The sequence below is a fragment of the Limulus polyphemus genome, unplaced genomic scaffold (genome assembly GCF_000517525.1).
Source record: "Limulus polyphemus unplaced genomic scaffold, Limulus_polyphemus-2.1.2 Scaffold25, whole genome shotgun sequence".
Lineage (NCBI taxonomy): Eukaryota > Metazoa > Arthropoda > Merostomata > Xiphosura > Limulidae > Limulus > Limulus polyphemus.
The window spans coordinates 1,511,908-1,522,449 of NW_013665635.1; the positions used below are offsets into that span (position 1 = coordinate 1,511,908).

The following is a 10,542-nucleotide window of genomic DNA, read 5'->3' on the forward strand; positions in this document are numbered from 1 at the left end:
AAAACATCAAAGCATCACTTTCGTAGAAGCTTTAATTATTGTGGAAACTTGCATATGAACGACTTAACAATGAAAAAAAAGGCATCTGTGAATAAAGGTCGTATTTACTCCTTTGGAAATATATGTGTGAATCGCATTTACACTATATTTCAGAATGTATAAAAATGACCCACAAACAAATTTTGTATGTCACTACTCGACGAACAGAAGACACTAAAATACAATTAGCTGGAATTTTTATGCAATCACTCAGACTTGAAAATGGGCGAAGCTGCTCTCATCACTCAAACAACTCTCAACTTGTTCCCAAGAATCCATTACTGACGGGCTTTACATGAATCAACATGATGTTAATGCAGGATATTTCAAGGGTGATAAAACGCTCTTAATGTGCCTGGATTCATGGGAAGTTTTATGTACAGACTTCACAGATGGTTCCAACTTACATGTGATTATAATGGGTGAAATAAAGGCATTGTACACTTGTTTCAAAGACGATATCCTGCATTGTCTGATAACCCGAACAACTAGATTTTTGTCTCTTTGACAGCTCATTTGACCAATCTGAAAAGTGTAAATGTTGGGCTATCAAAATCATGATAGTGTTGAATGAGAGCAAATTGTACGATCCGGCGTGGTGACAATTTGGTGTAATGATTTTCCATATTTACCGCTATCAATACTTTGGCAGCAGTTGGTCATTATCTTCAATGCATTCCTTCTGGCCGCATCTTTTCTAAAAAGACATAGATATACCCATACATACAGAATGGCAATATTAATCTAGCTCATTTAAGAAAATTGTGACAAACACTTTATTTCCTATTCCATCTTATAATCAAGTTAGAGTCAGCAGATTTATATGGTTGTTTATCGATTGGTAAGACAGAAAGATTGTGGTACAGATATGTTTGCTTATTCCCTATTGTATCTTTTTATAACGGCAAGTTGTTGTAGGGCATCCTTCATAATTAATATACATTTATTTTATGATCCAGACAGTATATTCGTTCGTTTGTTACAGAATTTATGCGCGAAGCTACACAAATGCTATCTGCACGTAGTAGTCCCTAATTTTGAGCTGATAATCTAGAAAGGACGGCAGATAGACAAATAACACTAACTGCCAACTCTTCGGATCCTCTTTTCTGACCAAACAGGAAGATTTTACGGTCACTCTTATGGCGCACCCGCGGCCCAAAAGTGCGGAGCACGTTTCTGCGGCAAGGGGCTCGATCCCCATGCCGGACATAGCGCAGGTAGCCCATTGTGCAGCTTAACGCTAAAAAAACTAATAAACAAACAGTTTGTTTGTAATTAAGCATAAAGCTACACAATGGGCTATCTGTGCTCTGCCCACCACGGGTATCGAAAACCGGGTTTTTGCCTTGTAAGTCCGCAGACATACCGCTGTGTCACTGGGGGGGGGGGCTAAACAAACAGATTTGCACTTATATCACAAGGCATTTTTAGTTTTAACGGTTTGTAACTAGTGTCTAGTCTACAATAATAATTATGATATATATCTATAAAATGATTATTATTATGTTTTAAACAGAGTTAATAAAAATAATACATTACTAAAACTTTTAAAATGACAAAATTAGTCGACCAATAAAGTAGAAGTATAATACCATAAATCAAGTTTTAAAAATATAGGAAAATAAATATAACCAATCAGACAAACAACAGACGAACATCAATAATAAATATAGAAATGAAAAAGAATAGTAGAATTTGCTCAAAATACAAAAAAACAAACAAACATCATGGCAATAAATATGAGGGTACAAAAATAATACGATTAAAATGATAAACTATAAATGCAATCAAGATTTGATAAATGATAAATAAATCATAGAGTGAAATAAAGTTTTAACATTTTCTTTTATTTTTCCATTACCAACCGGTCCTCTGGTGGGTTAGTGGCAAGGTGAAGAACTTCAGGAGTACGATTTCATGTGGTGTACAGAGCGCAAATAACTCATTGTGTCGCTAAAAATAACAACAACAACACAATTATAAAACCCTTTCATTTACGCTGATTATATGTTTACAGTTCATTTTAAGTCTAGTTTTAAATGCTGTAAGGAAACAAATTAATGTAAGATAACTGCTGAAGTATATACAGGCAGTTGAATTATAATCCCAATAAATCTATTTTGTATCAATTAGTTTGACATTGTCTAGAATAGGGGTAACATATCCAAAAGAGGATATTGCGGGTGTTTTGTATATTTTCACTAAGCTTTAGTCTTACAAGTCAAGTGCGTATTATAGCCTTGTTTAATACAATGATTTATTCGAAGGGGAGTGGAAGACAAGGTCAAAATTTTTTTTGAAAAAAAAAAGATCCTCCATCACATTGTCGCTAAGTTCTTGTATATCGAATATTTTTTACGTCCAAATGTTATTTATAGAATAAATTTTTATCAAAATTAGTTCCTAAAAATTGAGTTCTGGCACTAACATTCATTAAGAACCTATAAGACATTTTTTTTTTAGAAGTTTTTATTTTGTCATGAAAACTTAACTGGTTTTCGATGCTCGTGGTGGACACGGCACAGATCGATCTTTGTGAAGCAACTGGGAATTGAGAGTGGTAAGGATAAGGACTCCCATGTTCAACTAGAAGAAAAAAGGTGGTGGGGAGTCTGGAGGAACGTCACACAGGAGACAGTGCAATGGGTGACTGTGTGTCCCTATTTTGAAAAGCAGACTAAACCCAATTGAGGAATTAACGGATTGGCAGGGATGGGCAGAAATCCCCTTCTGTTTTACTCATGAAGTCCGTGAGTGATGGTCCACAAAAGATATAGTTTTAATAATTTCTAATATATAGGTATACATATACACCACCAGGAATACACCTAGTGGTCATACAGAAACACCCCATCTCTACAATGCGCATTATATAGTTGGATCCGTAAAGATGATGCTAATATTAGAGAAGCTGAAAAAAAAACATAGATGAAAGGAAGCGACAAGACTTATCCCAGTGAAAAGCGAATGGATATGTGTAGAATCACCACAGGAGGAAAATGATATCTGCCAGGTCTCACAGGTAATGAACAACGAAGGTATTGGGAGTAATTCACATTCCAGCTGAATTAGCTCTTTCAAAAGAAGGCAAAGGCAAGTATCAAAGGACGTGGTAATGTGAGGAATTTGATGCGAACAGACGTTGTAGAGATGACAATCTTCCATTAATTAACAAGTCCAAATAAGCCAGCCGGATGAGTTGACAAACCCAACCATTGAGAGTAACAAGTTACAGAACACTGGAAACTGAAGGGTTCCAGGGAATAAGGAGTCAGGAATGCGAACCCAAAAAGGAGGTAGAATGTGGCACATAACAACTGAAGGAACAAACCAGACAAAGGGGCTTATTTGGATTGGAATGGAAGTACAGGTGGAAAATGTAAAGCAAGGAAATGGGTGGGAAAGTCAGAACACAGTCACGGGTAGCATAGGTCCTAGGGAGGAAGGATTGAAGTCAGGATAAAGGATGACATAGAAAGTAAGGATGTGGGTAATATGAATGGTATAAAAATCTGAACAACGAAAATTCAAGCAAAGAGGAAAGGAATTAGGTCGTGAGGGAGGGGAAGTAGATGTAACATTAAGACAAAGGCTGAAATGTAGGACGGGAAAGGGCATAAAGATACACATTGAGATTCCAATAGGCAAAGCAGCGGAATGGAAAGAAGGGAATGGACAGGTGAAGACAAAACCCAGAAGAAACAGAAAGAGTTAGACAAGGCCACTCGAGAGGTGAAGAATAGGGAAGGAAGAAGAAGGAAGGAAGGATGAGAAGGACAGAAACCATGGTGAAGAGACCAAAGTTGGAGGTATACTAACATCAGTGGGAAATGGTCATGGAAGAAGGTTTCATGGATTGAGAAGGAAGGATGCAAAACGTGAAGTCATGCCAATTGAGAAAGTGAGGATTGAGTGAAAATAGCAGAGAGAGTTAGCTGCGTGGTTATAGGTGATACAATACTACTGGTGGAAAGTAATCACATGATATGTATATGTTCAGAAATGGCGCGAATCTGGTGGAGTAAGAAGGCTGGTGCGCTGATTACTAAAAAAGACTTTTAGCAATGCTCAGAGGGCAGACGACAATCGAGATAGCCGTTGTGTGAAAGGAGGTAAGTCCGTTTCGAAAGTATATTTTCAATATATGACTAACAAAAAAGGGTTTTATTTATAAAAGAATATTTTTATATTTAATATTTGTACAATTGTCTGTTTGTTTGTTGTTAAGCGCCAAGCTGCACAATGGGTTATCTGTGTTGCGTTCTCCACGAGTATTGCATCTTAAAACAGTTTTTACAGTTATAAACCTTCAGATTTACCGCTGAGCCAGTAGAGGCTAAAAATCATATAAAGGCTATGACTATATAAAGTTAATAATGGCCCAGCTGATGAAGATAAACGTAATTTCAACATTTTTTTTTTTAAATCTCATCTTAGTTCATTCTCTGGCAAACAGTTCCAGTTAAATTAATAAAATTATCAGGCAAATCAAAATTGAAGTTCATCAAAGATCCACGAAATTATGAGAGACATAATTTCGACACTATTTAACGGGATTCATAGTTCAAAAACTGTTTCCGCAAAAACACGCTCCACCTATCGTGAGTGTGCTATAAGAGTGACGATCAGATTCCATTATTCGATTAGACATGAGTAACCCAAGAGACTTAGCTATGAGTACTGTTGATTACCTGCATTACCTTTAGTGTATCAGTTCAAAATTAAGGGCGACGTGTAGCTTTGAGCAAATATTTGGAATAAATCGAACATTTGTGTGTGTGTATACATGTCTATATTTAGTCGGCGATAAGCACGGCCACGTGAGAGCATGCTTTTAGTCTGAATTTATATTAAATTACACTTTTGTACTCCTTAAAATACGTAAAGCATGAAAAAGAAGATTATATAGGATTATGAGACATATTTAATGATGTACAAATTGTCTTCATGCATTAGTAAGCTACAACAATTAATAGATTATCACCGAGCCTTACTATTGTTATAAGCCCACTGAAAACTTAGTATAAACAATTTTTGATGTTATTTCCCTACTGGCATACACTTTATAATTAATTAAAGGCTTTAATCTCGTCTGATGTACGTCATTTTGTTGGCCACAAGTGATAAAGAGAACGTGAGTTTTATTTTATTTCGGGTTTTTAAGCCTAATTTGTCAAGATTATTTTTCAATTTTTCGTATAATTATCTTTTTCTAACAGTCTTAATGGTAGTAGGAGAGAGCTTAAGTTTTTTTTATAAGAAAAGACACACTGTCAAGGAATGATAATTAAATAATTCTTTACGAAAACCTGATAGATTCTATTTACAAACATTAGGAAGCACCAAATTTAAGGTGATGGTACAAAACATAAAAGATATTTCCAATCTCGTCGTTTAAACGGTGACATGGGAGCCCGTTTCTAAACGGTTTTCACTTTTTTACTTCTTTAAAGACAGGTAATAAAGGCTTTACCCTCTGAAGCATAAATGTGCTATAGATATAAAATCCTCTATATCCGGAAAGGCCGAGAAAATGATATTAGTGATCATTTGTTTCCAAACTTCCATATCCTTTCTTTCTAGTACTTCAACTGGGTTTAAGAAATCGAAATGGTGTATTTAAATGTTTTACACTCACAAAAAATAAACCTATCATTCTATAGGTATTTGAAGAACTTGTAGCATTCCGCCATAATTTAATTCTTCATATTGTTAGCCGACACTGGGCAGCTGGTACATAATTGAATAGAGCTTTTACTTGTTGTTAAACAAATGTTTAAACAACTCTATTCAATTATGGGTTTAAGAAAATAGTCGAATAATTATGCAACACGCATCCTATTTCTTCTTGAAACAATTCAGAGTAACAGCTGCCTAATATCTTGAGAAAATTCCTTATGACAGTCGAATATATGAAGCAACATATATATTGTTTCTTCTTGGAATCAATTCAAAGTAACAGCTGCCTAATATCTTGAGAAAATTCCTTATGGCAGTCGAATATATGAAGCAACATATATATTGTTTCTTCTTGGATCAATTCAAAGTAACAGCTGCTTAATATCTTGAGAAAATTCCTTAGGACAAAGAAAAGTAAAATTCATTAAGCACATACAGTTTTTTCTTTTTAATTAAAGACCAAAATTGGAATTATTTCGTGTTGTTACAATTAGGCCTCGTGCACATTCTGTACATAATTCTTTAAGGAGAATGCACTATCTTAAATATGACACTTTAAAGTAGACATATACATTATTAACCTTTAAATTAATCAATTAAGGTAATTATTTTTTCAAATTACGATAATGAATTCTCTTTTAATTATGAAGTTGATCAAATGCTTGTTTCCTGTTCAAAATGCTCAAGGTAACATTGTCGAGAAGGTTACTAATTTTTAAAGATTGTATCGCTTGAGAGTAATGTTGGGTCACGTTAGGAAAAATGACAAAGTCACACCCTTTTGTGGAGAATCAGTCCTAGGTTTTACATAGGCTGAAAAACTAGATTATTGAGCACAAGCAATATCAAGGTGTATGATATCTATGTAAAGCAATGAAAAAAGAAGACACATACAGCTAATATAGCTAATTGCACATTGAAACACTAGTAAAATATTATACACTCTTCTAATTCATGAAAATCCATAAGGGACTGATTAAGAATGTAGTGTTTAAAATTGTAATAAGTCTGATACTAATGTTTTATCACAAATAATTGTAATCATTCTTGTAAAAAACGTACATGCCACAACAGTTGTTAAAAGTATACTATGTGAAGATCTAAAGTTTAAACAATATATTTTGTAATTGACACAGACTATCTATATTTTTTACATTGTTTGGTTTTCAAGATGAATTAGTATTCTAGCCAGATCTTTATTATTTTACCGGTCATACAGAGCACACGGAGCCTTCAAGTTTAACAAAAACTGCTATGGCACAACAAGTGTACCATAAAAGTATCATCTAGTTGACACTTTTAGTTCGCTACCACCTATTTTAATTTATAACTGATGGGCAATATATCAGTTATATATTTCAAAGTCTTTATTATCAGTTAAAAAACTACTACTTATATTTATATTTAAGGCCCGGCATGGCCAGGTGGATAAGATGCTCGACTCGGAATTTGAGGGTCGCTGTTTCGAATCCCCGTCCTACCAAACATGCTCGCCATTTCAGCCGTGGGGGCGTTATAATATGACTGTCAATCCCACTATTCTTTGGTAAAAGAGTAGCCCAAGAGTTGGCGGTGGGTGGTGATGACTTGCTGCCTTCCCTCTAGTCTTACATTGCTAAATTAGGGACGGCTAGCGCAGATAGCCCTCGTGTATCTTTGCGCGAAATTCAAAAACAAACAAACAAATTTATATTTAAAGCAAAGAAACATTTTTTGAGAAATACAAATAAACTAAATTCACGCAAAATTTTATAATCATATGATCAAAAATTTGTTTGTTACAAAGCTTTAAAACCGTGTGTTCAGAGCATTATGTGTCATATTCTTTAAAGATGTTTCTAGTCGCTATCAACTACAGAGTATTCATGTTAACACTTGTGATTCGTAGCGGCAAATTTACTTTATATCACCAGCTTACAGAATAATAAATATGTTATGCATTAAGCTTATTTATAATTTTTTTTTATTAATACAGCTCCGAAAATGGAAATCCTTCTTCACTTCACTTTAAATTTCTATTTCACTTGAAATGATCATTCGTAAAGCCCTAAATTTTGGATAACACAATCCTTCACTTTGTATCTGTTTATCCAAGTTCTCTTCTTGTGGATCACGTTCTTCTCTCCAGAAGAAAGCTAACAGCTGAGAAGGCTAATTAATTCTTTTTTATTGTTAATTCATTTAACGATGCGTACTATATTTTTATTTGATAAATCAGTTTGAAGCTTAATCTTATTATTATTATTGATTTTTGTTTTATTCATAAGATTTTTTAGTACTCGTAGTATTCAAATTATTTTCCTAGTGGAGTTTTTGTTCAGAATTGTCCTTCGGGGGGTCAACTGTAAATTTTCGGGGTTGGATTTCCTGCAGATGACAGAAGGAGTTAGGACGATACCCTAGACATTTCACGCTGATTGGTTGTCTCGGGGGAGGGGTAGAGACGAAGCCATCATAGTGCCACGCATAAAAAACATTTACGTCATAGTTCGATATCAAAAGGCCTGTTATCTGTGTTCTGACTAACGCGGGTATCCAAACCCAATTCTGTCGTTATAAGCCCTCAGACTTACCTCTGAGCAACCGGGAAGGCGCAGATGTCTAATTTGGGGAAATTTTTATCATTGGTAACGTCAGCTAAATGTTAGGTTATGACAAGACGAGAAAGGTGATGTGACTTGACCCCTTGTAACTTTTTTTCATTTCCACAACCGCTATAGTTTGATTCATAAGTTACCGTAACACATGAGATACTCTCTGACTCTTATGCTGGAATAACTTGTAGAAAAACCAAAGACTTGCTGTACTAATGCTTTTAGTAAAAGATAGAATAAAAACGGAAACAAAAAAGCTTTTATTTGCAATCATTCAAAATTCAACACGTAGAAACTTTCTGGTTTTTCTTCACTTTAATACATTATGTGCATTACTTGTAAATGTACATATAGCTTTTACTTGTTGTTAAACAAATGTTTAAACAACTCTATTCAAAAATATATTGCTATTGGAGAAGCGCTTAACTTTCTTAGCAGAATTTGAATTTTTTATGTGGAGTCTACAATCACAGGAAAATTTGCTTAAATTAAACACAAGGCTCTTTGCGATTTGTTTTATTAAAGAAAATTCATCGACATAGCCTTGCTCTAAGTGAAGTTGAAGCGGCGAAGGAGACCATGCCTTATCAAATTAGCTGCGTTGCAATATCCTGCTTTTTTTTGTTTTTGTTTTACATCTATTTCTCAATTTGATAACAGGAGTCTAGTGTTTCGTCGTGGAAACGTGTCTGTCTCACGTTACATCAATGTTACCGGCTAGTGTAGTGGGACTTTGCAGACTTGGGTCTTTTCTACAATGACTATTATTTCTTCACCATGAAAAATGAAACAGCTACATCTACAACTAAAGATACGGAAGGCGGTACGATATTAGTGGATTAAATTATTCCATTATATATGGATTTATTCAACATAACTCAACGATAGGATAATACACACTATTGATTTAATACAAAGAAAAACATAAAGAGTAGTTCGTTGATATAAAGCCATCTGGAGGAAACTCTAGTGTCTGAAAACGAGAGGTTGCAAGGCAAGGCTTAAGTACTTTACTTTTTCTTATACTTGTCTAAGCTTTGTTGACTAATTACCAACGTATTCATTACCGAAAGATTCAAAGTTTAAGAAGTTAAGCCTACTAATATATTTTTTTTTACTGAGATTACAAAGACCAACAGATGATTGCATATAAAAATATAATGCAAGTTTAATTTTTTCAACTTCAAATCTTTGTTCGCTCACACAAAACAACAAACAAATGAAACTGTTAAAAGTATTTTGTTGTGTGCTAAAATGCTTATAACATGATGTCTAAAATGTTTCATAGATAAGACTGAAAGTCTGGAGATATTGGCTACATTGGACGGAAATTAATAAAATGAAGCAAATAACGATATAGTAAATTTTGAGCAAACTAGCTAGTTCCATACAAAAACTGTGGTAAAAATGTGACCCACAATCAAATATCAAGAAGGCTCAAAATATTATAATCCACTTCCAGTTACCTGATTGAAATGATTGGTACTTACCATTTATGTATATTTTTGAAATTTATTTCTACTGAAACTGTAGTCTGTTTTGGTGAAGCATTTACTTGACAATTGACCATATTGTTGAATACACATTGTTAATTTGGTATTTTCAACCTAGACAGCGCATTATGAGGCAAATAGGCTAATACTAATACACAGATTAAAGACCCCATGGTTGAGTCATAGATATCACTAATTTAGTGCTGCTCACCATAAGGAGGGCAACCAATCAGCAGCACCCACCACTTACACGACTATCCCTAATTAAATTACGGGGTTGACTTTCCTGTTACAATTATAATGACTTCAGAACCATATTGCCAGCTCGAATCTTAGACCTCTCTATCCGCAGCCCGACCATTCTAGCTATTACATGAAGCCAGACTTATCTCAACAATTAATTTTAGTTGTATTTTCCCCCAGATATTTTATGAATTGTTAAATTCTGTAGATATAAAACAGTAGTTTGGGGGACTTACTTAACAATAAGAATAAAACAAGTGTACAAACTGCTACGTATCAGTAGTTTGGGGGACTTACTTAACAATAAGAATAAAACAAGTGTACAAACTGCTAGTATCAGTAGTTTGGGGGACTTACTTAACAATAAGAATAAAACAAGTGTACAAACTGCTACGTATTAGAATGTTAAATGGTCTGAAACCGAGTTAAAAGATACTTTAGATTTAGTAGTTAAATTGTACTTTGGATTTACTAGTTAAGTAAAAGTCGAT

General features: G+C 34.3%; 1 protein-coding gene across 2 annotated transcripts in view; it reads right to left on the reverse strand.

Annotated features, from left to right (window-relative positions):
• Positions 1-10,542, reverse strand: part of LOC111085726 (elafin-like) — a 38,371-nt gene that overhangs the window by 21,029 nt on the left and 6,800 nt on the right. For both annotated transcript variants that reach the window (XR_002610542.1, XR_002610541.1), the window contains exon 2: positions 1,904-1,995. The gene's annotated coding sequence lies outside the window, so the exon portion shown is untranslated. The remainder of the gene's footprint in view (positions 1-1,903; positions 1,996-10,542) is intronic.